This window comes from Heptranchias perlo, chromosome 20, assembly GCF_035084215.1.
Source record: "Heptranchias perlo isolate sHepPer1 chromosome 20, sHepPer1.hap1, whole genome shotgun sequence".
Classification (NCBI taxonomy): domain Eukaryota; kingdom Metazoa; phylum Chordata; class Chondrichthyes; order Hexanchiformes; family Hexanchidae; genus Heptranchias; species Heptranchias perlo.
Window position 1 is genome coordinate 27,638,618 of NC_090344.1, and position 27,660 is coordinate 27,666,277.

General features: G+C 44.0%; 5 non-coding genes across 5 annotated transcripts; 4 read left to right on the forward strand and 1 right to left on the reverse strand.

Annotated features, from left to right (window-relative positions):
- The first annotated feature begins 3,623 nt into the window (after positions 1–3,623).
- Positions 3,624–3,697, forward strand: trnai-gau (transfer RNA isoleucine (anticodon GAU)). Its single transcript has one exon. It is a non-coding gene; the product is annotated as a tRNA-Ile (tRNA).
- Positions 3,698–10,024: 6,327 nt separating this feature from the next.
- trnah-aug (transfer RNA histidin (anticodon AUG)) lies at positions 10,025–10,098 on the reverse strand. The gene has a single exon. It is a non-coding gene; the product is annotated as a tRNA-His (tRNA).
- Positions 10,099–16,707: 6,609 nt separating this feature from the next.
- trnav-aac (transfer RNA valine (anticodon AAC)) lies at positions 16,708–16,780 on the forward strand. The gene has a single exon. It is a non-coding gene; the product is annotated as a tRNA-Val (tRNA).
- A 5,532-nt stretch (positions 16,781–22,312) lies between these two features.
- trnat-ugu (transfer RNA threonine (anticodon UGU)) lies at positions 22,313–22,386 on the forward strand. The gene has a single exon. It is a non-coding gene; the product is annotated as a tRNA-Thr (tRNA).
- Positions 22,387–25,175: 2,789 nt separating this feature from the next.
- On the forward strand, positions 25,176–25,257 carry trnag-gcc (transfer RNA glycine (anticodon GCC)). The gene has a single exon. It is a non-coding gene; the product is annotated as a tRNA-Gly (tRNA).
- Positions 25,258–27,660: the final 2,403 nt, after the last annotated feature.

Sequence of the window (27,660 nt, forward strand, 5' to 3'; positions counted from 1 at the left end):
ATCAAATCTCCTTTCAACCGACTCTGCTGTGAGAACAATCCCAACTTCTCCAGTCTGTCCACGTAACTGAAGTCCCTCATCTCTGGAGCCATTCTAGTAAATCTTTTCTGCACCCTCTCTAAGGCCTTCACATCCTTCCTAAAATGCGGTGCCCAGAATTGGACACAATGCTCTGGTTGTGGCCGAACCAGTGTTTATAAAGGTTCAACATAACTTTCTTGAGTTTGTACTCTATGCCTCTATTTATAAAGCCCAGGACCACGTTCTCAGCCTGTCCTGCCACCTTCAAAGATGTGTGCACATATGCCCCCAGGACTCTCTATTCCCGCACCTCATTTGTATCATTTAGTTTATATTGCCTCTCCTCATTCTTCCTGCCAAAATATATCAGTTCGCACTTCTCTGAATTAAATTTTATCTGCCATGTGTCCGCCCATTCCACCAGCCCGTCTGTGTACTCTTGAAGACTATTATTATCCTCTTCACTGTTTACTGCAATTCCTAGTTTTGTGTTATCTATGAATTTTGAAATTGTTCCTGTACGGACAAGTCCAAGTCATTAATATATATCAAAAAGCAGTGGTCCTCGTCCAGACCCATGGAAAACAACACTGTCTACCTTCCTCCAGTCCGAAAAAAATCCGTTCACCACGACTGTCTGTTTCCTGTCATTTATCCAATTTAGTATCCATGCTTTTATTCCATGGGCTTCAATTTTGCTGAGAAGCCTATTATGTGGCACTTTACTTCATCGAAAAACTCAATCAAGTTCGTTAAACAAGATTTGCCTTCAACAAATTCGTGTTGGCTTTACTTTATTAATCTACACTTGTCGAACTGGCTGTTATTTTTATCCCGTATTTATCGTTTCCTAAAGCTTAACATAAGAACATAAGAACATCAGAAATTGGAGCAGGAGTAGGCCAATCGGCCCCTCGAGCCTGCTCCGCCATTCAATAAGATCATGGCTGATCTGATCCCAACCACAAATCTAAAGAACACAAGAAGTCGGAGCAGGACCCGGCCACATAGCCCCTGGGCCCTCTCCGCCACCCACAGGGCATTGACCGATCCGAACTCAGCTTCATGTCCAATTTCCTGCCCGCTCCCCATAACCCCTAATTCCCTTTACTTCTAGGAAACTGTCTATTTCTGTTTTAAATTTATCTAATGATGTAGCTTCCACAGCTTCCTGGGGCAGCAAATTCCACAGACCTACCACCCTCTGAGTGAAGAAGTTTCTCCTCATCTCAGTTTTGAAAGAGCAGCCCCTTATTCTAAGATTATGCCCCCTAGTTCTAGTTTCACCCATCTTTGGGAACATCCTTACTGCATCCACCCGATCAAGACCCTTCACAATCTTATATGTTTCAATAAGATCGCCTCTCATTCTTCTGAACTCCAATGAGTAGAGTCCCAATCTACTCAACCTCTCCTCATATGTCCGCCCCCTCATCCCCGGGATTAACCGAGTGAACCTTCTTTGTACTGCCTCGAGAGCAAGTATGTCTTTTCTTAAGTATGGAGACCAAAACTGTATGCAGTATTCCAGGTGCGGTCTCACCAATACCTTATATAACTGCAGCAATACCTCCTTGTTTTTATATTCTATCCCCCTAGCAATAAAAGCCAACATTCCGTTGGCTTTCTTGATCACCTGCTGCACCTGCATACCAACTTTTTGATTTTCTTGCACTAGGACCCCCAGATCCCTTTGTACTGCAGTACTTTCCAGTCTCTCGCCATTAAGAAAATAACTTGCTCTCTGATTTTTCCTGCCAAAGTGCATAACCTCACATTTTCCAATATTATATTGCATCTGCCAAATCTCCGCCCACTCACCCAGCCTGTCTATATCCCCTTGCAGGTTTTTTATGTCCTCCTCACTCTCTACTTTCCCTCCCATCTTTGTATCATCTGCAAATTTTGATATGTTGCACTCGGTCCCCTCCTCCAAAGCGTTAATATAGATTGTAAAGAGTTGGGGACCCAGCACCGACCCCTGTGGAACACCACTGGTTACTGGTTGCCAGTCCGAAAATGAACCATTTATCCCAACTCTCTGCTTCCTGTTTGATAACCAATCCTCCACCCATGCCAGAATATTACCCCCAATCCCGTGATTTTTTATCTTAAGTAATAATCTTTTATGTGGCACCTTGTCGAATGCCTTCTGGAAGTCTAAATACACTACGTCCACTGGTTCCCCTTTATCCACCCTATACGTTATATCCTCGAAGAACTCAAGCAAATTTGTCAGACATGACTTCCCCTTCATAAAGCCATGCTGACTTTGTCCTATTAAACTGGTTTAACTGACTGGCCTGTAGTTGCTGGGTTTATCCTTGCACACGTTTTTAAAAATGGAGTAACATTTGAGATTTTCCAGTCCTCTGGCACACCCCCATATCTCCGGACCGTGTGACTTACCCACTTTAAGTACAGCCAGCCTTTCTAGTACCTCTTCTTTATCAATTTTTATCCCATCCAGCATCTCCACGACCTCCGCTTTTACTGACTCTGGCAGCTTCTTCTTCCTTGGTGAAGACAGATACAAAGTACTCATTTAATACTTCAGCCTTGCCCTCTGCCTCCGTGTATGCATCTGCTTTTCTGGCCCCGAATCTTAATTTGGATTCCGATGTGGTGCAATGTCAAGTTGCACACTAACTATTTCAAGTCAACAATATTAGTCACGTTTCATCAAATTCATTTATGGTGCATTTTCTTACAATGAAAACACGCATTGAAATCGGGGATATTGTATCGTCCCTTGGGGGTCATCGGACCACCAAATTTTGGGTTAAGATCCGAACGCGCTAAATGATTGTACCAGAGAAAAACATCACATCGCATGATTAACAACATTAATATTACACCGAGCTCAAGCTTGTGGTTGCAGTAACCAATGAACGTTGTTAAATTAATTCATGAAACTAATGAAATTCTGTGAAAGATGAATAATTGTTGTAACCGGTAACTTTATGCTGCAGAATCACGGAAATACTAACATGGATAATGAAACTTTAAATAAGTTTTTGTGCTTTGTATGTGATGCACTTTCACAGTTTTCCACTTTCCAGACTGCATTTTAAGGGTCTGGTTTCAAATGTTGATAGTTTCCGACACCTGGAATTTGGTACAGCCGTTGTTAAAGTTAACAGGAAGGAACAAGAATTGTCCCTTCTCCAAGCACAAGTTGACGCTTGGGGGTTTATCCGAAGCAAGTTCTTCAATACTATGTTTTTATGCGGGAACTGAAATCGAGCTTTTTCACGTAAAAGGCGAACATGATAAGCACTGCACCACGGAAACCTCAGCACACGATTTTGGCAGTACCTCAGGGTCCTGCCCACTGGTTTAACAGTGGAGCAGTGTTTCAGGGGTGGGCTTTTCACTGTTCAGAACATAATTATCACCAGAATTAAATTTTTCGCATTAAAGTGCTCCTTATCTGTTAATTTCGATTTATACCCTTGCCAGTTTTATACAGAAACAAGTAACAATGTTTAAGGGATGTGGTGTGTTCAATGTTCCTGCAATAACCGTATTCCGCAGTGTGAGAAGTGAAACACAGAGCACCCAATGCGTGCACCAAACCGATTGACGTAAACAATAAAAATGGCCTGTTCGCTCAGTTGGTTGGAGCGTGGCGCTGATAACGCCAAGGTCGCGGGTTCGATCCCCGTATGGGCCATTAGTAATTAATGATATCACTTTAGTGACTTTGAAAATCCGGACTTGAGGAACACGGAAATTCACGCAAAAAGTCAGAGGAAATTATATTTGAAATAGCATTCATTGCAATGTTTGATATATCTTTGCCCCTGGGACGGAGAAAAACAATCTTTCTGTTTATCCTTCTTTTCTCACTCACCTTTCCGTGTCTCCATCTCTTTCCGTCTGTCTCTTTTCCCATCTCTCCATTTCTTTCCATTTCCGGAACCATTTTTCCAGGTATGCTTACTGACAAACATTACAACCTGTGTCACTCAGTGTCCGGGTATGTTTACGAACACACATTGCAATCTGTGACACTCAGTATCCGGGTATGTTTACTGACACACATTACAATCTGTGTCACTCAGTATCCGGGTATGTTTACTGACACACATTACAATTCGTGTCACTCAGTATCCGGCTATGTTTCCTGACACACATTACAATCCGTGTCACGCAGTATCCGGGTATGTTTACTGAAAAACATTACAATCCGTGTCACTCAGTATCAGGGTATGTTTACTGACACACATTACAATCCGTGTCACTCAGTATCAGGGTATGTTTACTGACACACATTACAATCTGTGTCACTCAGTATCAGGGTATGTTTACTGACACACATTACAATCCGTGTCACGCAGTATCCGGGTATGTTTACTGAAAAACATTACAATCCGTGTCACTCAGTATCAGGGTATGTTTACTGACACGCATTACAATCTGAGTCACTCAGTATCAGGGTATGTTCACTGACACACATTACAATCTGAGTCACTGAGTATCTAACAATGTGAAGCAACGAGTTTTATTCCCGCTGTGATATGTCTCTGTCGGTTTGCTGATAAACGTTTAACTCGGGGCTTGTTCCCTTTGATGATCACAAGCAGTTAGAAACAGACAGAGCGGAGATGAGGAAAAGGCATCAGTTTAGGAATCAAATGCTACAAATCACATGTTCGCCGGCGCTGAGAGAGGCAAAAAACAGAGAAAAATGCAGAAAGAAATAAAGCTAAATAAAGATGCTATCAATATTTCTCATCCTTGATGCTTCTCTACTCCTTCCCCAAGCCTCCAGCGCCGGTTAAAATTTCTGTGTAAATTAATGCGAGATTCGACCCAAAGAACGAGATCCAAACAACCAAATTTTGCTGAAATTCGGGATTCAACCAGGGACATTCAAATTTTTGGATTCTCAACTAAGCTATATCGACTCCATCCCAAGTTAGAGTGCATGGCGTTGCTTTGGAAAAAACAAACATAAACCGGGTGGAATTGCCTCTCCCGCTCATTCCTTACCTCGGGGGAATGGGACCCGACCAGATCCCGGAGCTCAGGTTATGTTAATGTTCTGCTGATGATATCTTAATATTATCTTGTGTTTGGGCCACTTTTAACAAGGTTCGTGGACACATTCTTCTATCATCCCGTCTCCCACATCGCGCCTCTCTCTCATTCATTCTTTAATCCATTGAATCCATCAGGTAGCGGGAATCAGAGCTCACCCTCAAACCTCCAACACACAAACCCCCAGTCAATAATTTACACTCTTTATAAACACAAAATGGTAATACACCAGGGGAGACTTCACAGTTATGGACACGGAACGAATTACACCAAAGTGTTTATAAACACAGAAAGTGGAGACACCAGGGGAGACCACACAGTTTTGGACACGGAGTGAAAAACACTTTAGTTTTCATGAGAAGTTACAGAACACGTAATGTCTGTAAAATTTCCATTCTTTTCCCGGCACTGATGGGCTCTGAAGGGAGAGATGGGCCCGCAGACACTCTGATCCGCACTGATCCCGAGCTGCAGGTGAATTGAAATAAAGTTCAATCAGTAGCAGCGAGCGGTTGGAGAGAGATCAAGGTCCAGAATCAAGGAGGACATTTCTGATACTGCCCTTGAATCTAATTTATATCAAATACTCCTTGAACTCTCTGCCGGGGGAATTTGGAACTGAGGATCGCTTGTGAAATCAGCCTAAAGATAAAAACACAAACCACCCTAAGTGGGGCTCGAAACCACGAGCCTGACAACAGAAAACTCAGCACAGGCCTGGGATATTCCTGCTCTGTGGGGCTCAGTGCCACTCCGGTGAGATCAGGAAACGCACCCCAGACCGGAAACTGTGGTTTTCCTGCTTTGTGTGGAGCAGGTGAACTGCCTCTGCCCAGTGTGACTGCGTCGATGAGTTTCCAGCTCTGATGGGTAATTGAATTCCTTCCCACAGTCCCCACATTTCCACAGTTTCTCCGTGGTCCGGGTCTCCTTGTGTCTCTCCAGGTTGGACGATCAGTTGAAGCCTCGTCCACACGCAGGACACCTGTACGGTTTCTCCCCGCTGTGAATGGTGTGGTGTTTTTTCAGTCTGTGTAACTGGTGAAAGCTCTTTGCACAGTCAGTGCACTGGAACACTCTCACTCGGGTGTGTGTCTCGGTGCTTTTCCAGTCACACTGATGTTTGTATTCTTGTCCCACAGACAGAAAAGACAAACATTTCTCCTTCCACATTCAAAGGTCGATGATATTCAGGTCCTGGTGAATCGAGTGACTCTGTCAGATCTTGATGTGATATTTGGTTTGAATTTCCCGTCTGCAAATCCTCCCCTTCTGATACCCTGTAAAAGTTCACAAAAGTCATCACTCTAAATAAAGGATCGAAATTTGGAACAGACAATTCTAGTTTCTATGGAACTTTACATCCTCTCTTTTCCGCCAAAGCCGTAAATCCCCGTCCCACACACTCTCCCTCCTCCCTGTGCTGAAATCCAAACCCATCCCACCATCTCCAATATTTCTTCCCTCCACTCCCAGTTTTCTCCCTCCCTCTCCTCTGATTGGGTTCAGGTCTACACCCGCTGTGGGCAGAGTGAGGATAAAATAAATGAGGCAATGGTTTTCTCTCCTGGTCACTGGGACACAGTAGCCCCGCCCACTCTTTGTAACCGGTCACTGGGACCCTGAAACCCCGCCCATTCTTTGTTCCCGGTCACTGGGACCCTGAAACCCCGCCCACTCGTTGTTCCAGTGCCAAGATGGTCGCGCATGCGCCAAGATTCTACCATGACTTCCGCTCGCAAGATGGCGGCCAGTCACACTGATTTTCGGACGGCTGCTGGTCGGGCCTGTCACCGAGGTGCAAACACTGGGCCTGTGGACTCGGATTTGTGGCCTCAAGACGCCATCAGGTGCTTGTGACGTTTCTCCGCCTAATCATAGGTCCAATTACTCCCCCGTCTTCTCCCGGCCTCCGACACGACTGTTCCTCCTCAGTCCTTCGCCACCACTCGCACTGCGCATGCTCATAGCACAGCCTGGTCCTGGCACCGCGCACTGGACTCCTGTATTCATTGATAGGGCACATTCTGAGGCACGGGGGACTGTGGGGAAATGCCCCGCCATTGAAAGCCGGAATTGGTGAACAGAAAATTAATTATTGTCATCCCATCGAGGTTGGTGCCAGGGAAGCAACAAACATAATAAATAAATAAATTATACAGAAACCTGAGTGCTCAGCCCTTCCCTGGCCGCTACTTTTCCGTTAGTAAGTCGCAACTCAGGCCCGACCCGCCCAGTCTGGTTTAATTGCTAAATGTTCTCTCACTCGAATTCAGACCTGTCATTCTCAGGGAAACTGACGATGTCTCATTTTTTCTGTGCCCTACCCGAGAGCCAGTTAATGGCTTTAATAAGCTGGCAACAATTTTTGCAAAAGTGGAAGGAGGTGAAAAATTCCACGAGCGATGCCTCAATACACAAGGGACCACGAACAATGTGACAGCAAATCGAGGGCAGCTTGCACTGGACACCAAATCCGGGAACAACTTACACTGAGACACCAAATCCAGGGACCACTTACACTGGGACACCAAATCCAGGAAACACTAACACTGAGACACCAAATCCAAGGACACGTACACAGGGATACGAAATCTCGAGACCACTTACACAGAGACACCAAATCCAGGGACCACTTGCACTGAGACGCCAAGTCCAGGGATTATTTACATTTGGACACCAAATACAGGGATCAGTTACACAGAGACACCAAATCCAGCGACCACTAAAATGGTGACATCCTTTTTGCACCTTCTCCAGTATCTCTATATCCTACATATAATATGGAGACCAGAACTGTTCACAGTACTCCAAGTGTAGTCTAATCAAGGTTCTATACAAGTTTAACATAGCTTTCCAATTCTATCCCTCCAGAATTGAACCCGAGTGTTTGGTTTGCTTTTTAATGGCCATTTTAACCTGCATCACTAATTTTAGTGATTTGTGGATCTGTGTCCCCAGATCTCTCTACTCCTCTACCCCATATAGACTCTTATTATCCAAGCATTATGAGGCCTCCTTGTTCTTGCTACCAAGATGCTCCACTTCATCCTCATCTTTATTAAAATTAATTTGCCAATTACACCCCCATTCTGCAAGTTTATTAATGTCTTCTTGTATATTTTTGTAGTCTTGATCAGTATCAGCTTTACCCCGCCTCAAACTGGTGTCATCCGTAAATTTTGAAATTGTCCATCCGATTCCCGAGTCCAAATCGTTTATATAAATTGTGAACAGTCGTCCCAGCACCGATCATTGTGGAACACCACTTTCCACCTTTTACCAGTCTGAGTAGCGACCCTTAACCCCTACTTTCTGCTTTAGTGCAGTGATCAAGAGAAATCTCTTTACACAGGGAGTTGTGAAATTGTGGAAATCACTTCCAAAGTTCTTTAATGACAAGTTCTCCTCATGTTTTTATCCAAGACATCACACAGCCCAGTCATTTACTCCAAATATTGATGCAATGGTTCAAGCTAAGAGGTGCCAGGTATCGGGAGCAACAGTAGCAATAAATAAAATCTAAACGTAAGTAAGTACCAATATAGTTAATCTTCATCTATTTCCAGTTTAATAACTTTTGCGGAATGTGGCCCAGGACAAGTGCCATGTTATCAGATCAGGCTCACCATCGAAAATGAGTTTGACACCCCTGAGATGGACAATGTGAACCGGATTACCATCATCCACTAACCCAGCAACTTCTTCAAAAAACTCAAGCAAGTTTGTAAGACACGACCTTGTTTTTCGGAAGCCGCGTTGAGTATCTCTAATGGCTCCTTCTCTTTCCCCGTGGTCAAAACAGCATCGCTTAGGATCCATTCAAGCATCTTCCATCTGATCGATGTCACACTGATGGGCCCGTCATCCCCTGTCTCTGATTTGTCCCCTTTAATGAAAATGGGAACTACGTGAGCTACCTTCCAATCTCAGGGGACAATCCCTGACTCTATTGAGCTGTTGAAGATACAGGCAAGGGGCTCACAGACCACCCGTCCCATCTCTTAAAACACCCGTGGGTGAATATCATCTGGACCTGGAGCACAATCTATTTTGAGATTTCGTATTTTATCCAAGATGACATCACTTTCTATTTTAATATTTATGATGTTATTGTCGACAGCGCATCCCATAGCTGGAATCTCAGCATCAATCACAGGAGTGTAGGCTGATGAGAAATAGTCATTTAACAGCTCTGCCTTAGCCTGGGAATCTGTCCTGAACTGCCTTTCAGTGGACCTAAACTATCTTTAATGGTCTTCTGACTCCCGACGCAGTTGAAAAGGCGTTTGCTTTTATTCCCACAATTGTGCACCATCTTCTTTTCCAATGATCTCGTAGCTTCTCTAATGGCTGCTTTTGTCCCCCTCGATTGTGGGTGATATTTGACACTGTCCTCCTGTAAACTGAATTCATCCTGATCTGACCTGAGTTTAATGTAAGACAGTTCGGGGAGTCAGGAATCATTCACCCTGAGACCTAAACTAACAGGTAAAACCCCAGACGGTTCCTTCGTAAGGTTTCCTCTGGTTCCTCGGCATATATTTGTCAGGATGCCGAAACCCAGCTTTCTTACAGTCCACTCCTGGAGGTCCCACTCCCTGAGCCTACAACCTTCAGCAGTGTCAGTGGTGGAGTTCACAAATGAACTGAAACCCTCCGGAATGCGAAAACAATTTTGCGTTTCCAAAATAAAAGGACTGACATTTATTGTGGCAACAGTCTGGTGTCGCTCACTGCAGAAACATCCATGTCAGCGTGAAGCGGCTCTCCTGAAATCTTTCGACCTTGTCTGTCAAGAAGAATTCTGATTTCCGTGAAGGCAATCTCAGGTTAAATGGTGGAAGATCGGCCGTGCTCAGCTGGCCATCGAAACCGTGCATTTTTTTGCAGACAAAACATATATTTGAAAGCAGGAAATACGAGACCATGAAACTTAAGGTAAAATTTTCCCTCCCGTCCCAGGGTGGGTTCGAACCACCAACCTTTCAGTTCATTGCCGAACGCGCTAACCGATGGCGCCACAGAGACACGACACGTTTGTTTTTGAGCCATTGATTCAACGAGCTAAAAATTCAGGTTGCCGCGATCAATATAACATCTCTCCACCATCAGTTTACTTTTCCAAAATAAAGGGTGTGAAGCTTGCATGAGTGAAAATCTGTGCTCTATTTTTTCTAAACATTAAACTCACCTTGCCATTAAACATCTGTCTGTTGGAAGTCTTAGTCGCATCGTGGCAGAGAGGATTGATTTTTCGAGCTGTGATTCTCCATTCTCTGTTCCAGTAATATTCAGGTGTGGTGAAAATGAGAGGAGATGAAACGAGCAGGTCCAACGAGCAGGTCTGTGGCACGACACGGTGTCTACAAAGTTGTCTCTTGTACTTACAGTGCAGCGGACGGCAGTTTTCACCATTAAACCAGTAACTATGATGTTAAGAAAAAATGTGGCCGACAAACATTCGATTTCAGCGCGGTGACACTGGGTCAGAGTAACGTTCAGTTAATGCGATTGCCGAGTGGCGAGAGGGTGGATTTAGAACTCCTGTGCGGCTGCACTGCGCATTGTCCAGATCTGCTTGGAGCGATATTCATTCAATTCATCACTGATTCAATGTCTCTTTTTCTTGTAATTGGTGAGGTTTCAAAAGTTGATAACGACCCGTGCTGACCCCAACCTCGCCACTTACTCGCTGACAGATACAATGCGGTCACAGTCTGGTTCAGTGAGATGAAATCCGAAAGCGATTTCACAGTCGAATGCAAAGCGAACTAAACACATTTAAAGAAAGTGCAGGTCACAGAGGTGCCTTTAAAGTCCCGATTGTTCGAAGCAGAACTGGAAAATGCGCAAGGCAGCAGCACAGGAATTCCAAATGAACTCTCCGTGGAGGTAAATGAGTGACAGCAGCAGAAGGACATGCCACGTGAAAGATTTGGACCCAGACTGCTGCATGAGACTTTAAATGTTGTTCACCTTTAACTGTCGCTCACAGTGTCAGAACTGTCACTGTTATCATTAGCCTTCTTGCACTGCAACTCCTCAATAGCCCCAGGTTATCACAGCATCGCTTTCTTCAAATTGAATCCCAGTGTGAAAACTTACACGATTTCAAACCTAAGCAAAGGTGTGCGAGATTGGAAGGAGAGTGTGAGTGGATATCATGGGCCGGGGTGGGGTTGGGGGGGGGGGGCGGCGGGGGCAGTGATATCATCACCTGAGCATTAAGATATCCCACATACCAAAGAAGCAGGGAGATGAGATCTTTGTGTTTATTTTTCCCGGCATGTGCAAAATTCCTTCTCAATGGCCAGCACCGTTCTTTCCCTCTCTCTCCATGCTGTCCAGGTCAGGATGTGATTCATGAATTGCCCTGTGTTTTCATCAAGCATCTAATTCACCTGGCAGCTGGAGGAGTAGAGGAAGCGGGAGGGGAAGAAAAGTCAGAAACAGGAGTTGCAACGTGAAACGGGCGGAATCTTGTGTGTTTCAGTTGCTTCAAATGATCCACTGCAGCCCTGCCTCGCCTCGCAGCTTTCCCAGGAGCTGCATCGATTCGGCCCGTGCGTGCGTGCATTTTGGAAATGGAAACAGAGACATCCGCTGCTTGTGGGAGTATTTCACCTCACTTTTCCATTTCATGCACAGGACTATCCCCATTCGGTACTGTCATGGCCAGAACACGTCTTTCGTGTTCTCAGAGAAAATGCCACTTTGTGCGAGCAGGTGTTTGGACTGGACTGCACTGAGCTGAGTCACTGAGGATATTCAATTAATGAAATCAGTACTTCAAACAGAAAACATTCTTCACTCACTCATCCTGATACATTAGCGTCTCGATTCTTGAATTATTGTTTCATTCATTGCAAAATAGGAACAGGAATAGGCCATTCAGCCCCTCCAGGCTCCAGGTTAATACATACTTCTTGAGGTGGGGTGCTCAGAACTGAATGCAGTCCTCCAGATGGCGTCTCACCAGAGCTCTGTGCAGCTGTAACATAACTTCCACCTCTTTGTATTCGAACCCTCTATAGATAAACGGGGAGAGTGAGAGCTCAAGAGAGAAAGCGGGAGAGAGCAAAAGAAAGAGGGAGAGAGAGCACTATGCATTGGACAAACTTTCTCAGGAGTTCATTTGAAACCCCACTGAGCTTTCGAACCACTTGCTCTGCCGCATCAAAAGTTCATAAGCAGCATATGGGTAATGTGAAATCATATAATTCATAACCGGTTTAGTCGCGCAATGGGTAGCACATCGGACTTTTCGCTCAGAAATTGTGTGTTCGCATAGCACCACCGTTAAATTTTAGTTCGTTGATTTCGGAGCTGGGAAGTGAAATTTTGCAGCAAAACCGGAACACGATCATTAATATCTGTCAAGGAAGGGAAACAGCCCCCATCCACTTTCTCTTATACTAGTGGCTCCAGTCCCACCCGAATTTATAATGCTTAATCCACTCTGAGCTGGATTGGCGAAACACTCTCAAGAAGGAGGCTCATCATCTGCTCACCGAGAAAGTCAATCTGCCGGACTTCCAGCTCTGTCAGACGGAATGTTCCTTCAGACAGGTTTCAAACTGGACACATGCATCCTGCTGCGGTGCGAGCATTGGTGCTTGATGGGTAGACTACTTGTTTGCAGTAATTCTATTCCTGTAAAAGTAGCACGTGAAGAACGCAAGATGGAAAGTATTGTGGCTGAGCGGTCTAACGCGCTGGTTTAAAGCTCAAGCTAAATCCCATAATTTGTAGATGGATCAAAATCATAGTTTGTGGCTCCAATTCCGAAGCCTCCCTCTGTAAACTAAGAAGACTAAACATCTCATCTGCGATTGCGACAGAGTAGGCCGGAGGAACCACATGGCTGAACAAATAACTAGATGCATTACGGAACACGCCAATTGTTAATAGAAACTTAGAAAATAGGAGCAGGAGTAGGACATTCGGCCGTTCGAGCCTGCTCCGCCATTCAATATGATCATGGCTGATCATGGACCTCAATACCATATTCCCGCTCTCTCCCCATACCCTTTGATGCCTTTTGTGTCTAGAAATCTATCCAGCTCCTTCTTACATATATTCATTGACTTGGCCTCCACAGTCTTCTGTGGTAGAGAATTCCATAGTTTCACCACCCTCTGAGTGAAGAAATTTCTCCTCATCTCAGTCCGACATATTCTCATCTGCTTTTGCAACAGCATACGCCGGAGGAACCACACGGCGATGCAAATAACTAGATGCATTTTGGAACACACCAATTGTACCTTCAACTCCGGCCGAAATTTTCACAAGGAAAAGGATTGGTTGGTTTCGGTGGGCCTCGAATAACAACCTCGCCATTTCCCGGCCCTGGACTGTCATCCAAGGACCACGCACTGACTGGTTGCGCCGCTAGAGCCAGTCACTTTGATCACCTGTCCCACTCTGCTGGAAAGAACCTTAAGGTGAGAGGCCCTTACCTGTGGAAACGTGTCCTGTCATTGCGATGAAAATAATATCTGCACTTTCACTTTCAGCTTCTTTCACATCCTCTGCTCCATCGCACGACAATCGGGTTTTCTGCGAACAAGCCAAAATGAACATTGGCAGAAATTCTAACAGCAGTGGGATTCAAACCCACGCCTCCGTAGAAATTTGATGGAACACCTGAGACCGCGAGGGCACGCTACCATAATGTCACAGCAACGTTTAAAGAGCTGTTTAATGCTCAAATAAATGAATTGAAGCTAATTGACCGCATTTACCCCGTGCTGGGGTTGTTCTCCTTGGAGCAGAGAACATTGAGAGGAGATTTGATAGAAGTGTTCAAAATAATGTAGGGTTTAGATAAAGTAAATAAATAGAAATTGTTCCCATTGGCGGAAGGGTCGTGAAGCAGAGGACACAGATTTAAGGTGATTGGCAAAAGATCCAAAGGCGACATGGGGAAACACTTTTTTACCAACGAGTAGTTGTAATCTGGAACGCGCAGCCTGAAAGGATAGTGGAAGCAGATCCAATCGTGGCTTTCAAAAAGGAATTTGATAAGTACTTGAAGGGAAAAAATACAGGGCTACCGGAAAGGAGCGGGGGATTGGGACTAACTGGATTGCTCTTACGATGAGCCTGCACGGGCTCGATTGTCTGAATAACTTCCTTCTGTACTGTAACCAACCTCAAGGGCAATGAGGGATGGGCAATAAATGCTGGCCTCGCCAGCGACGCCCACATCCCATGAACGATCTCAAAAAATAATGACTGTATAATTCTATTTATACAGTTTATTTTCAATGCATGCATTTCTCTATCTATCCCTGTCTCTGTCTCTTGTGTTATCCCCTGATGGACTTCTCAGGCTTCCTTGCACGGCGATGGCTGATCTAACCTGCAACACCAGCAGAGGAGGTTAAAGAAAGATTGGGACAGGAGGAAAAGTAAAGGGGCAATCCAGCTGCTGCAGCCAATGTCCACACATTAATGCCTCTTCTCTCTCGCAGTGAAACAGAGGCACCAATTTGATTAAAGTATACTTATAGTAGATTGTATATTAACACCATTCCGAGACAGACGGCAATAATATCATGGAATCATACAATCATAGAAAGTTACCTCACAGAAGGAGGCTATTCGGCCCTTCGTGTCTGAGCCGTCCGAAAAAGAGGTATCGAGCCTCAACCCACTTTCCAGAGTTTGGTCCACAGTCTTTTGGGCCACCCCCTCTGCCTCCATGAGTCGATCTCCTTGATGCTCCCAAATTAGTGTCGGGTTCTTACTACCCGTTTAATGTTTACATGCCTGTGGAAGACTTTTGGATTGCCTTTTATGTTGGCCACCGGTCTATTCTCATACCCTCTCTTTGCCCCTCTTATTTCCCCTTTCAGTTCCCCTCTGAACTTTCCATATTCTGCCTGGTGATTGAATTAAAAAAAAGTTAGGATTTCCGTCAGCCTGAAACAGAAAGTTATTAGTTGATTATTCGCGATTTGAACAACTATTCGTCTTTTTTCAGAGTTCAATGAGTATTGCGAAATTAATAGAGCAAACTATTTTGTAGAAGTTAATTCCCTGAACGAGAAAGGGACCCGTCTCCCACACTGAGAGCATTTGCAGACGGCAGCTATCTTCTGAGGGTTTCCTAAAACAACGTGTGCAGCACGTTCAAAACCGTACAAAAACATTTTTTGGCCATCCCCTCTGCCTCCATGAGTCGATCTCCTTCATGCTCCCGAATCATAGTAGGGTTCTCACGACCCGTTTTATGTTTACATGCCTGTGGAAGTATTTTGGCCGCCAGTCAATTCTCATACCCTCTCTTTGCCCCTCTTATTTCCCTTTTCAGTTCCCCTCTGAACTTTCTGTATTCTGCCTGGTGAATGAATAAAAAAAAGTTAGGATTTACGTCAGCCTGAAACAGAAAGTTATCAGTTGATTAATGGCGATTTGAACAAGTATTCGTCTTTTTTTTAGAGTTTAATGAGGATTGCGAAATTAATACAGTAAACTATTTTGCCTTAGTTAATTCCCTGAACGGGAAAGGCACCCACCTCCCACACTGAGAGCATTGGCAGACGGCAGCTGTCTTCTGAGGGTTTCCTTAAATAACGTGCGCAGCAGAGTTTCTGTAGTGTAGTGGTTATCACGTCCACGACACACGCGAAAAGTCCCCGGTTCAAAACCAGGCAAAAACAATTTTGGGCTGCCTCCATGAGTCAAACCTCCTTCATGCTCCCCGATCACAGTCGGGTTCTTACGACCCGTTTAATATTTACATGCCTGTGGAAGACTTTTGGATTGCCTCTTATGTTGGCCCCCAGTCTATTCTCATACCCTCTCTTTGCCCCTCTTATTTCCCCTTTCAGTTCCCCTCTGAACTTTCTGTATTCTGCCTGGTGATTGAATGAAAAAAAAGTTAGGATTTCCGTCAGCCTGAAACAGAAAGTTATTAGTTGATTAATGGCGATTTGAACAACTATTCGTCTTTTTTCAGAGTTTAATGAGTATTGCGTAATTAATAGAGTAAACTATTTTGTAGAAGTTAATTCCCTGAACGGGAAAGGGACCCGTCACCCACACTGAGAGCATTTGCAGACGGCAGCTGTGTTCTGAGGATTTCCTATAACAACATGTGCAGCACAGTTTCTGCAGTGTTGTGGTTATCACGTTCGCCACACACGAAAAGTCCCCGGTTTCAAACCGGGCAGCAATATTTTTGGGCCACCCACTCTGCCTCCATGAGTCGATCTCCTTTATGATCCCGAATCAGCGTCGGGTTCTTCCCACCCGTTTAATGTTTACATGCCTGTGGAAGACTTTTGGATTGCCTTTTATGTTGGCCGCCAGTCTATTCTCATACCCTCTCTTTGCCCCTCTTATTACCACTTTCAGTTCCCCTCTGAACTTTCTGTAATCTGCCTGGTGAATAATTTTTTCAAAAGTCAGTATTTCCGTCAGCTTGAAACAAAAAGTTATGAGTTGACTAATGGCGATTTGAACAACTATTCTTTTTTCAGAGTTTAATGAGTATTGCGAAATTAATACAGTCAACTATTTTGGAGAATTTAATTCCCTGAACGGGACAGGGACCCGTCTCCCACACTGAGAGCATTTGCAGTCGGCAGCTATCTTCTGAGGGTTTCCTATAGGAAACTGTATCGCAGAGTTTCTGTAGTGTAGTGGTTATCACGTTCGCTCAACACGCGAAAAGTCCCCGGTTCGAAACCGGGCAGAATCATTTTGAAAAAGTTCCCCACTAAAAATCAATACGTCTGAAAAAAAGCAAGAATTCATTCTGTGGTTAAATGTGAATAAAATACCACACCTCACAGAACCGATATGTTTTCCATTCTCTGCATCGTTCAATACACATTCAAACACTACACATATACAGACAGTGTCTCGCCCTCATTCACGTTTCATGCCCCGACTGTGCAGGAAGCCCCTCTCAAAGCTGCACATTGCGATTGTTTTCAGATGATTTGTGAGAGGTCATTAAAGGATCCTGCAGCGCTGCCTCGGTTTATAAATACAGTTATAAACAGCATTGCAGCCGCGGCAACAAACAGATCAGTTTTTCGATGTTCGATGTTCCCCAGCTCCCGCATTGAGTGAGGCCACGAGAGCAACAACATTCAGGCCGCCTGTCCGATCACACGTTGCTGGCGGGAAGCTGCAATTGCCGCTTCAGGCAGCGCCTTACTGCCCATCCCTGGGAAACAAGATAACACCAAAGCTTTGACAACACATTGCAGGCATCGTCTGTCCCGTAGTTGTTGCTCCGCTGCGAAGACAGAACTTGCCAGCTGTTTCAAAATTTACAACCAGAACATTGGATCCTCAGATCACTACCCGTTTTAAAAGTCTGTTACTCTATCTACTGAGCTACGCAGGCTCGCAATTTGTTAAGTTCTTATCGTACATATTCATTGTAGGACTCTGAATTATCCATCGTAGATGTCGAAATTGGGTGAGGGTCCCTGTTATAAAATTGTCAGCAACGTGTTGAGGACAATCCTTGTTTCTGTTGAACATGATGTAAGAAACATGGACAGTGAACTCGTGAGTTTACAGTTCTTCGTGTTTGTGCCAAATAAGAACATAAGAACATAAGAACATAAGAAATAGGAGCAGGAGTAGGCCAATCGGCCCCTCGAGCCTGCTCCGCCATTCAATAAGATCATGGCTGATCTGATCCTAACCTCAAATCTAAATTCATGTCCAATTTCCTGCCCGCTCCCCGTAACCCCGAATTCCCTTTAATTCCAGGAAACTATCTATTTCTGTTTTAAATTTATTTCATGATGTAGCTATTATTTAACAATATCTTGTCATTCGTTAGCAGCAATTAAAATAACACTTTACATAGTGGCTCAAAAGCTGAACTTGTCCCACACGGGAGTTGGAAAAGGCCTCTCGACCTTTCAGCGTATTAACATCTGTAAGCTGAATAATTTCACCCGTTACACAGTGACACCAGGGAGAATATTTCCCTTCCAGATTTTCGCCACACGAAACTTCCAACTGATGAATATCCGCTAAACGAAAAGAAGAATTGTATGTTTAGTTCTTTAGATTGAAAGATCTCGTACCGGCCCCTTTGCCATATCAGCTGCCGCTAATACCCCCTCTTCCCTATGAACAAGTAAATTCACACCTACTATTGCAAGACGGGAGGCCAGAAGAACCCAAGTGCTCACATGGGAACACTAAGAAGTAGATGCGTTATGGAACATACCAGTTGTACCTTGAACTCAAAATGTTCGATTGTTCCAGATGAGGCTCAAATTCACAACCTGGGCATTTCTGGAGTTCATAAAAGTACCGCACGCTGAGCGCTTCCGCCACAAGAGCAGCGCACAATCGGTTTTATCAGTGCTCCCGTCAAACAGCTTCATTTTCCGTCTCTGAATTATCGCTTTGTGATCTTTTTCCGATTTCTCCAAGAAGCCTCCAATCAAGATGCGCTTCGATAAGTATCCGCAGTGAACTTTAAAAGCCCTGGAATCTGAAACAAAACCCCAGAAGATAAGAACTTTTATTGATCTTATTATTAACTAAAGGACAACTTTTGATGGTGCTTTAAGGAGGATTTGGATAAAGTGTGTAATGAAACTGAGAAACTCTCTCTCAGCTGTCGTTGACTGAAGAGATGGGTGTTATTTCATTTGAAAACCTAGGCTCGGAACTTTCTGATGGAGAAGTGAGACAGAAGGTTGTGGTTAGTGACAGTTACCGGGGAGATCAAGAGCAGAGGGAGAAAAGTGAAAGTCACAGCTGTGACAGCTCAAGTGCTCCGCTCATCTGTAATATTTTAAAAAGTAATGTACAGTACATGGCAAACCGATTTGGTATCGGTTATAAAAAATACTAAAGGATACAGGTTCAAAGACGGATTTGTGAAGAGGGAACGGATTTAACCGCCAGACCTAAATCATTCCACATGAATCTGAAGCGTCTTGAGAAAAACGGCAGCGCGAACTGTGATGTTCGTGTCATCACTTCAAAGACCCTCCAATTACCGACAGTATCTTTGAACGAGTTGTGCAGCAAAACCGTGAGTGAAGCCGCTTTGCATTCGTCAAACGTGTAGGTGACGATATTGGCGTTAATAAGGGTCGATTTCAATTATTTGAAATCTCACCATAACTCTTGACCCGAAAATCGACTGTAAAATCGGGTTTTTCCTGTAGGTCGTGAATTGTAGGCAAAGCCGCATCAAACAAATCAGAGAAATGAAGAGCAGAAAATGTGGATGAAATTTGCACGAGTGAAAATCCCTGTTTTTCGGAAGACTCTGTCCCCAATGGTGGAGAGGATTGATATTTCGAGCTGTTATTCACCAGCCTTAACTTCAGTAATTTCCTGTTTGCTGACAATGAGATGAGACGGAATGAACAGGTCTAACGAGCCGGTCTGTAACACAGGGCAATGATTCAGTGCAGCTCGTTACCCAGTCACTGGGCTCCGTTATAGCCGCTCCTGTCAGTCACACACAAAGATAAATAGTAAATCGGAAACAGAAAGAGTTAATATATAACACTTTATATCAATCACCATTTTTTCCCTCTTCCCGGCTTTTAAATCAATCTGTTTCACAGTTTGTCAAACCCAAAACAGCCTCTGGTATTTGCTGATCGAGAATTTCAGTGGAAATTGGGACCGTCACTTATTATCGGAACAAATATACCCGCTGAGGTTTCGGGGTTGCTACTGGTTTATTTATATCAGTGAGTGACTGGTTTTAAACTAGGTGAGGATCCAAGCCTGAGGTAAGAGCCTGGGATGGACAAGAGATTCTACAAAATATCAAGTTAAATTACATTGATTCCACCAACACTGTACATCACATCCCTTAAATATTGTTACCTTTTGCTATGTAAAACTGGTGTGGGTGGAAATGGGAAATAACTGAAAAAACCTTCATTGTATCAAACTTATTATTATTATACAAACAATGTACAGCCTATCCCATAAAAAAGACTCAATGTAAAACCAGTCGCCAGTTCCAGAGCTGCTGTGCCGGTTATGTGATTTGCATCCGATTTTGACTGACTTCGTATCAGTCGCGCTCCCGTCAACAGTAAACGGATGGGGCCGGATCCATAAGAGAAAAATGAGGACCGACCTCCGCATAACCTGTCCTCATAATTTAACCATTTTAGCCCCGGTATCATTCTGGTGAATCTGCGCTGCAGCCCCTCCAAGGCCAATATTTCCTTCCTGATGTGTGGTGCCCAGAGCTGAATGCAGTACTTTAAATGGGGTCTCAGCAGGGATTTCTATCTGTAACATTCTCCCCCTTTGAATACCAGCTTCCTTGAGATAAAGGCCAACATCCCATGAGACATTTAAATAAATTTTTCGACCATTCCACTGGCTTTTAGCGATTTCTGTACTTGGACCCCTAAATCTCTCTGCTCCTCCACAGTTCCTAGCTTCTCACCTTTCAGAAAATACTCTGATCTATCTTGCTTCAGTCCAAAGTAGATGAACTCACACTTCTCCATATTGAAAGTTTGAACAGACTGGAACTCTTCTGTATAGAAAAGAGAAGGCTGAGGGGTGACCTGATATAGGACTTTAAGATTATGCAAGGGTTTGATACGTTAGACGTAGATAAGGTGTTTGCATTTGTGGAGGTGGGGACTCCAAATCATTGAGGCAATGAATATAAGGTATTCACTGTTTAATTCAATATGGCATTCAAGAGGAACACATTCACCCAGAGAGTGGTTAGAATGTTCAATTCGCTCCCACAAGGAGTAGTTTAGGCGAATAGCATGGATTCGTTTACAGCGAAGCGAGAAAAACAAATGGAGGAGAAAGGAATCTAAGGGTTTGCTCATAGGGTTAGATTAAATGGGGTTCGCGGAGGCTTGTTTGCAGCATAAACACCGGCATTGTCTAGTTGGGCCGAATTGCCTGTTTCCGTGATGTACTTTCCATGTAATTCTATGTTGCTCCATCTGCCACAGTTTTGCCAACTCTCTTAATTTATCAATTTCCCTTTGTAACTTTATGCTTCCATCTACACGACTCACTGTGACACCTATCTTGGTGTCAGCGACACACGTGGATACACGGCTCTCTATTCCTTCGTCTATGTCATTTATATGCCGGGTCTCTGTCTCCCACCTTCTAACCAACTCCCTACCCATTTCATTAGGTTGCCTTAAATTCTACGCACTGTCATTGTCGTTAACAGTCTCTTATATGGTACCTTATCGAATACCTCTGGAAGTCAATATCATTTAACAACCATGGACACTCCATTAACTACCACGTTAGTTACATCTTCATAAAGTTCAACTAGTTTTGTTAGACTTGACTTACCCTTTACAAATCCATGCTTGCTCTCTCTGATCAATTCATGTTTATCCAAGTTCTCAATCTTTCTTTCCCTAATAACGGATACTGGCAACTTCCCCACAACGGATGTCAAACGAATGGGTCTATAATTTCCAACATCATCTCTGCTACCCATCCCAAATAATGGAGTGACATTGAAATTGTTTCCATCAAAGGAACAATTCCTGAATCAAGAGAGTTTGAACGATCATGACTAAAGCATGTACAATTTCCTCACCTATTCCTCTCAGTCCCCTGGGATGGTAACCATCAGGTCCTGGAGATTTGTCTATCTTTCATCTAATTATTTTCTCCATTGCCATTATTTTACTTATACTGAATCCCCTTGATTTATTTACAGTTTTCCACATATCTCTGATATGTCAGCCTCATTTATTTCTGTGAAGAACGTAGCAAAGTAAATATTTAGCAATTCTACATTTCATGATTTTCAATTACAATATCACCTCCATCTGTCTTTAAGCGGCCCACATTACTCTCAGCCTCCCTTCTTTCACTTAATATACTGGTAAAAATCTTGACTGTTGTCCTCATTTTCCCTAACAGGTTTATCTCCTTTTCCCTGTTTGGACCTCTTACGGTTTTTTATTTTCAGCACCAAAATAAACAATACTTTGCTGTGAAGTGCGTCTCAATAGTTCTTCACTTTCAGAGCGAGAATTGTCTCAACCGGTAATTTATTTAATGTAACAAACATAAGTACACATACTCATCCGTATATCAACGCATTGATGGAGACACAAAGATAAACAAAACGAGATATGTCGGCAGCATCGGGATGCACAGGTGAACGGACAAACCAAACAGACAAAGATGAAACGGTCTGAACCCAAAACAGACAGTGACGTATCGCTGATAGATATTAGTGAGAGGAGGTGGGGCTGAGCGATCATGAATGGGCGCTGTGACTGAGTTGGTGAAAGCATCTGTCTTGTAAACAGGAGGTCCTGGGTTCAACTCCCAGCAGTGCCTTGCATAACTAATTATTTTTACCTAATTTGTGGAATTAAGCGACAAAATGGCACTTTGGAATTGGTATTTGTTCAGGTTTGAGGAGGAAACTGATATCAGATTGACTCTTCTAAAACGCCCTTTCATTGTACAGTCAGACCTCTCATAGAATGTGTCAGCAACGGGTTAACTTAAAGACACGTTCTCGTTTTTGGGCTCGTTGAGGTCAGCGTATAATTCACGATTTGAGGTTCAAACCCGGAAGTAGTCCTAATTTGGACCGAGACTTGTGATCTTGACCTGCGGTGAAAATCTTTGCAAAGAGGAAAATGAAGTCCGCAGATCACTCCACCTGAATCTCCCGACCCCGATGAAATATATCCCAGGCTGTTAACAGAAGCAAGGGAGGAAATAACGGAGGCTCTGGTCATCATTTTCCAATCCTCTCTGGTTACAGCTGATATGCCGAAGGATTGGAGGACTGCTAAAGTTGTATTGTTGTATAAACAGGGAGAAAAGGATAGATCAAGTAATTACAGGCCAGTCAGCCTAACCTCGGTCAGGCTGAAGGTATTCTATTAAATCTACTCTGCACTTCCTCCACGGCCAATACACGGAGGAGAGGACTCTTGACTGACAAGCCTCAGCTCTATCAGGAGAGGGAGACTGACACACGCTCTCTCTTGCTTCTGGGATGTACCACTTTTGAAAAAAGAAGTTGAATTTCTCTATATCTTTAAACGCTCTGTCTCACTGCACATGGTTTAAAGTGTATTGTGGGACGCTGTGAGTGTCTCTGTACCTGTAAACTATCTGACTCACTGCACGGATGTTTAATGTGTACTGTAGGATAGTATGTAAGTATCTCTGTATCTTTAAACTCTCTGTCTCTCTGCACAGGTATTGAAAGTGTATTTTAGGATGGTGTGTGTGTCTTTATGCCTTTAAACTCTCTGTTTCACTGCACAGCATTGACAATGTATTTTAGGATGGTGTGTGTGTCTTCAGACCTTTAAACTCTCTGTTTCACTGCAAAACATTGGCAGTGTATTGTAGGATGGTGTGTGTGCCTTTATGCCTTTAAACTCTCTGTTTCACTGCACAACATTGACAGTGTATTGAAGGATGGTGTGAATGGGATGAGGATCTGTGGGGTGAAGTGTAGCCGATTGGGAGCAGCGCCCGTTTGCGGGGTGAGTATTGCACGCTTGATTTTCTCTCTCCCTTCTATCTTTCTTTCTCTCTTTCTTTCTTTCACCTCCCTCTCTCCCATTCTTTCTTTCACTCTCTTTTCATTCCTCTTATTTCGTGCTTTTTCTTTCTGCCCCAGCACCTTTGTCTTTATCCTGTTTTTGTTCTCCATGTGTCTCTGCTGGATGATCCACAATTCAGACCTGCCGCTTCTTCCAGCTTTTCCTTCCTTCTACGATCATGGTCTATTTCATTGAGACTTTCCTGCGGCCTTGCCGAATCTAACATTCACTTTCACATTCTTCCGGCTTTAAGTTTGCTCTCCATCGACCGCTGTTTCTCGGGGACACATGTCCCGTTCGCATCAATGTTCATTTGTGCCTTGAAACCAGTCGATACATTTCGATCTGCTCCAGAGACAAGCTCTAAGAAAGCAGGGCTGGCATTCGGTCGGACAGCGCATACTTTTCCGTGAAATTTCCATGGGGTATCTTGTGACACGGGGGATGTTAACTGAAAAACTGGATTTTGTTTTCATGGTCGTTGGCGCTTTTCCACGAACAGTTGATGTGCGGAAGAGACGGGCGGCGCGACATTGCTGCGAAAGACGGCTGAAATGTGCATTTTTGGCAATCTGGGCGGTGCAGGAAAGTCGGAAATGTTCCGCTTGATCTTAATAGGTCTGTGGAAATGTCCGATTGAAAAGGAATGAGGAGAAATGAAAAGAGCGGCAATGGTGAAAAGGTGTCGATTACAGATTGGCCGTGAGCGAAAGGTCCTTTGAAAGCTCGGCGCGGAGGAGATTTAGTTCGGAAACGGCAGACTTTAAGCGCATGAGGAAAGTAAAGTGTGAGCTGCGTCCTTGGGTCAAATTGGCTGTTTTCAGGAAAACAGCCATTGTGAAATCACAAAAATGAAAACAGAAAATGCTGAAAACACTGAGCAGGTCAGGCAGCGCCTGTGGTGAAAGAACCAGAGGAAACGTTTCAGCTGCATGACCTTTGTAATCAGAACTAAATGGCTCACCATGTGCGTGAATCACTGCGCTGTCTCAGATGCTGGTTTCCATCTCTGAATTATGAGGGTTCGAATCTCACTGTTCCTCTGTATAGATTCTTCATGATTTTGAATACCTCTATCAAATCTCCTCGTAACCGTCTCTGTTCCAAGCAGAACAACCCCAGCTTCTCCAATCCATTCATGAAACTTATACCCCTCATCCCTGGAATCATGACAGTAAATCTCTTCTGTGGGGATTCGTTGGTAACATCGCCGAATCCCCCACCATCAACATACTCGTGGTCACCATTAACCAGAAATTTAACTGGAACAGCTCCATAAATATTGTGGCGACAAGAGCAGGTCAGAGGCTGGATATTCTGCGCCAAGTGACTCACCTTCTAACTCCCGAAAGCCGTTCAACCATTTACAAGGCGCAAGTTGAGTGAGTTGGAAAACTCATGTGATGGTCATGGACCTGAAACGTTAACTCTGTTTCTATGTCGAAAGATTCTGCCTGACCTGCTGAGGATATACACATTTACAGTTTTTATTTCAGATTGGCAACATAGCCAGAATTTTAATTTTGAATAAAGGGGGTTTCGCATATTTCTGCATGCGACGAGGTGGCCGAGAGGTTAAGGCGATGGACTGCCAATCTGTTGTGCTGTGCACGCGTGAGTTCGAATCCCATCCTCGTCGTTATTGCGTTTAAGTTTTGTTTCTCCCATTCAGTCCACCCAGAAGGTCTGGTGAAAGTCCCATCCTTCTCGAAACGGCAGACGGAGGGTTTTGCATTGTTTGCTGAAATCAGCAACAGTTCCTTCCAGGAAGGTGTTGAGATTGTAAGAATGTGAGATCGCGAAATATCAGAGTGTACATTGGTGTCATTGTAAAATGAGTAAATCTTATGGTCAACGTAAGAGAAACTTACGTCCCATAATTATGATTTATGTCCGGATCATTTCGTGTCTGTGTCTGTTTAAAAGGGATGTGCTGTCAGTCCCGGATCATTCTGTGTGCATTTTACGCGATTTTCTTGATACCTTTTTCCTTCTGAACTGAAATGACGATCCTCTCTCGAGAAAAAGGTTCACCGCCTGCTTCGGGCAACTGGTCGGAAAAATAACAAAAACTGATGAGACCAAGTTCATTCTGCTGGGCTTCCATTCCAAGCTCCGCACTCTATCCCCCATTCAGACCCACCCCCGCCTGGACAGTATAATCTGCGATATTCATAAGGGAATGGAGAAGCAGAATATAACGGTTATAATTTTCTTCGTTGTTCAATTGTAATGATTCAGAAGGTAATCATAGGATCACAGAATCTTACAGCACAGAAGGAGGCCATTCGGCCGTCGTGCCAGTGTCGGCTTTTTCGAAGATCTGTCCAAATTAGACCCACACCCCAGATTTTTCCCAATAATCATGCAAATTAGTCCTCTTCAATTATGTCCAATTGCCTTTTGAATGATCCCATGGAATCGGCTTCCACCACCCTTTCAGGAAGGGTGAAAAAAATTCTCCTCAATTCCCCTCTAGTTCTTTTCCCAATTATTTTAAATCTATGATCTCTGGTTACCAACCCACATGCCAGAGGAAACAGTATCTCCCTACTTGCTCTTTCAAAACCCCTCATTATTTTGAATACCTCTATTAGGTCTCCCGTTAACCATCTCTGCTGTAAGGAGAACAATCCCAGCTTCTCCAATCTCTCCAAATAACTGAAGTCCCTCATCCCTGGTATCATCCAGGTCAACCTGCTCTGAATCCTCTTCAATCCCTTTTCATCCTAAAGTGTGGTGCCCAGATCTGTACAATATACTCCAGATGAGACCTAAACACTGATTTGTAAGGATTCGTATGACTTCCTTTTTTTGTACTCAATGCCCCTATTTGCAAAGCAAAGTATCCCTTATGCTTTCTAAACCGCCTTATCAACTTGCCCTGTTTTCTGAATATGAACCCCCAGGTTCCTCTGCTCTTGGAACCCCCCATAAATTGTTCCATTTAGATTATACTGCCTCTCCATGTTCTTCTTCTAAAAGTGCATCACTTCACACTGATCGGCGTTAAATCTGTCACGTGACCGCCCATTTCACCAGTCTCTCCATGTCCTCCTGAAGTCTGCTATTATCATGCTCACTATTTACTACGTTGCCAAGTTCTGTATCATCCGCAAACTTCGAAATTGTATTCCCTATTCCCACATCCAAGACATTTATATATAACAAGAAAAGCAATAGCCCTAATACCGACCCCTGGGGGATTCCACTGCATATTTCTCCCCAGTCAGAAAAACATCCGTTCACCACGACTCTCTGCCTCCTATCCCCCAGCCGATTACTTGCCCACGTTACCACCGGCCCTTTAATCCCACGTGCTTCTAGTTTTCGAATAAGTCTGAATTTCTAAAATGTGTCCTGAAAATAACTGTAACCCCGTAATTTTATTGTTAAACAATGAGAATACAGATATTAGGACCGGATGATAGATCGGGTTCATTCTCATTATCCGCAGGTGACGGGACCCGAGCAGGGGAAATCCCATCTCGGTTTATATTTTCCGAAAACGGAGACGGAAAATAGCAAAACTCAACCCGTCGAAATCCAACAATTGGACGAAGAACCGACAGGCTTTTCCCATCCCGGGTTTGCAGACCTGGCTGTTGAAGGAAGCCTGATAAGTCCATTAGGGATCAACAGCGAAAGTGAAGAAACGCAGACAGAGATAGATAGATACATGCAAAGAAAAATAGTATAAATCTCCAATTCTGTGGTTGAGCAGAATTTAGGTGGCAGCTTAAAGGAAATTCGTCGCATGCCGTGAAATCTTAGACGTGTACATAGGGCTGGATTCTTACATTATTTCTGAAAAAAGTAAACGCTGCCTGGTAACTACAGCTCTTATTTATTTGACCATTTTACAGTGGCGGTTTGAAGTGATTTCGAATCTCAGTGAATTTCAAGACCATGCTTGACCCACTCGTTTGGTCACCCACAGGTAGCACGCGGTTGGAGACTGCGCAGGATAATCACAGGAACTCTGCCAGACTGCATGTTCCAGACTTGTATCCAACGCTTCACTTGCAGCCTGCAGCCGTGT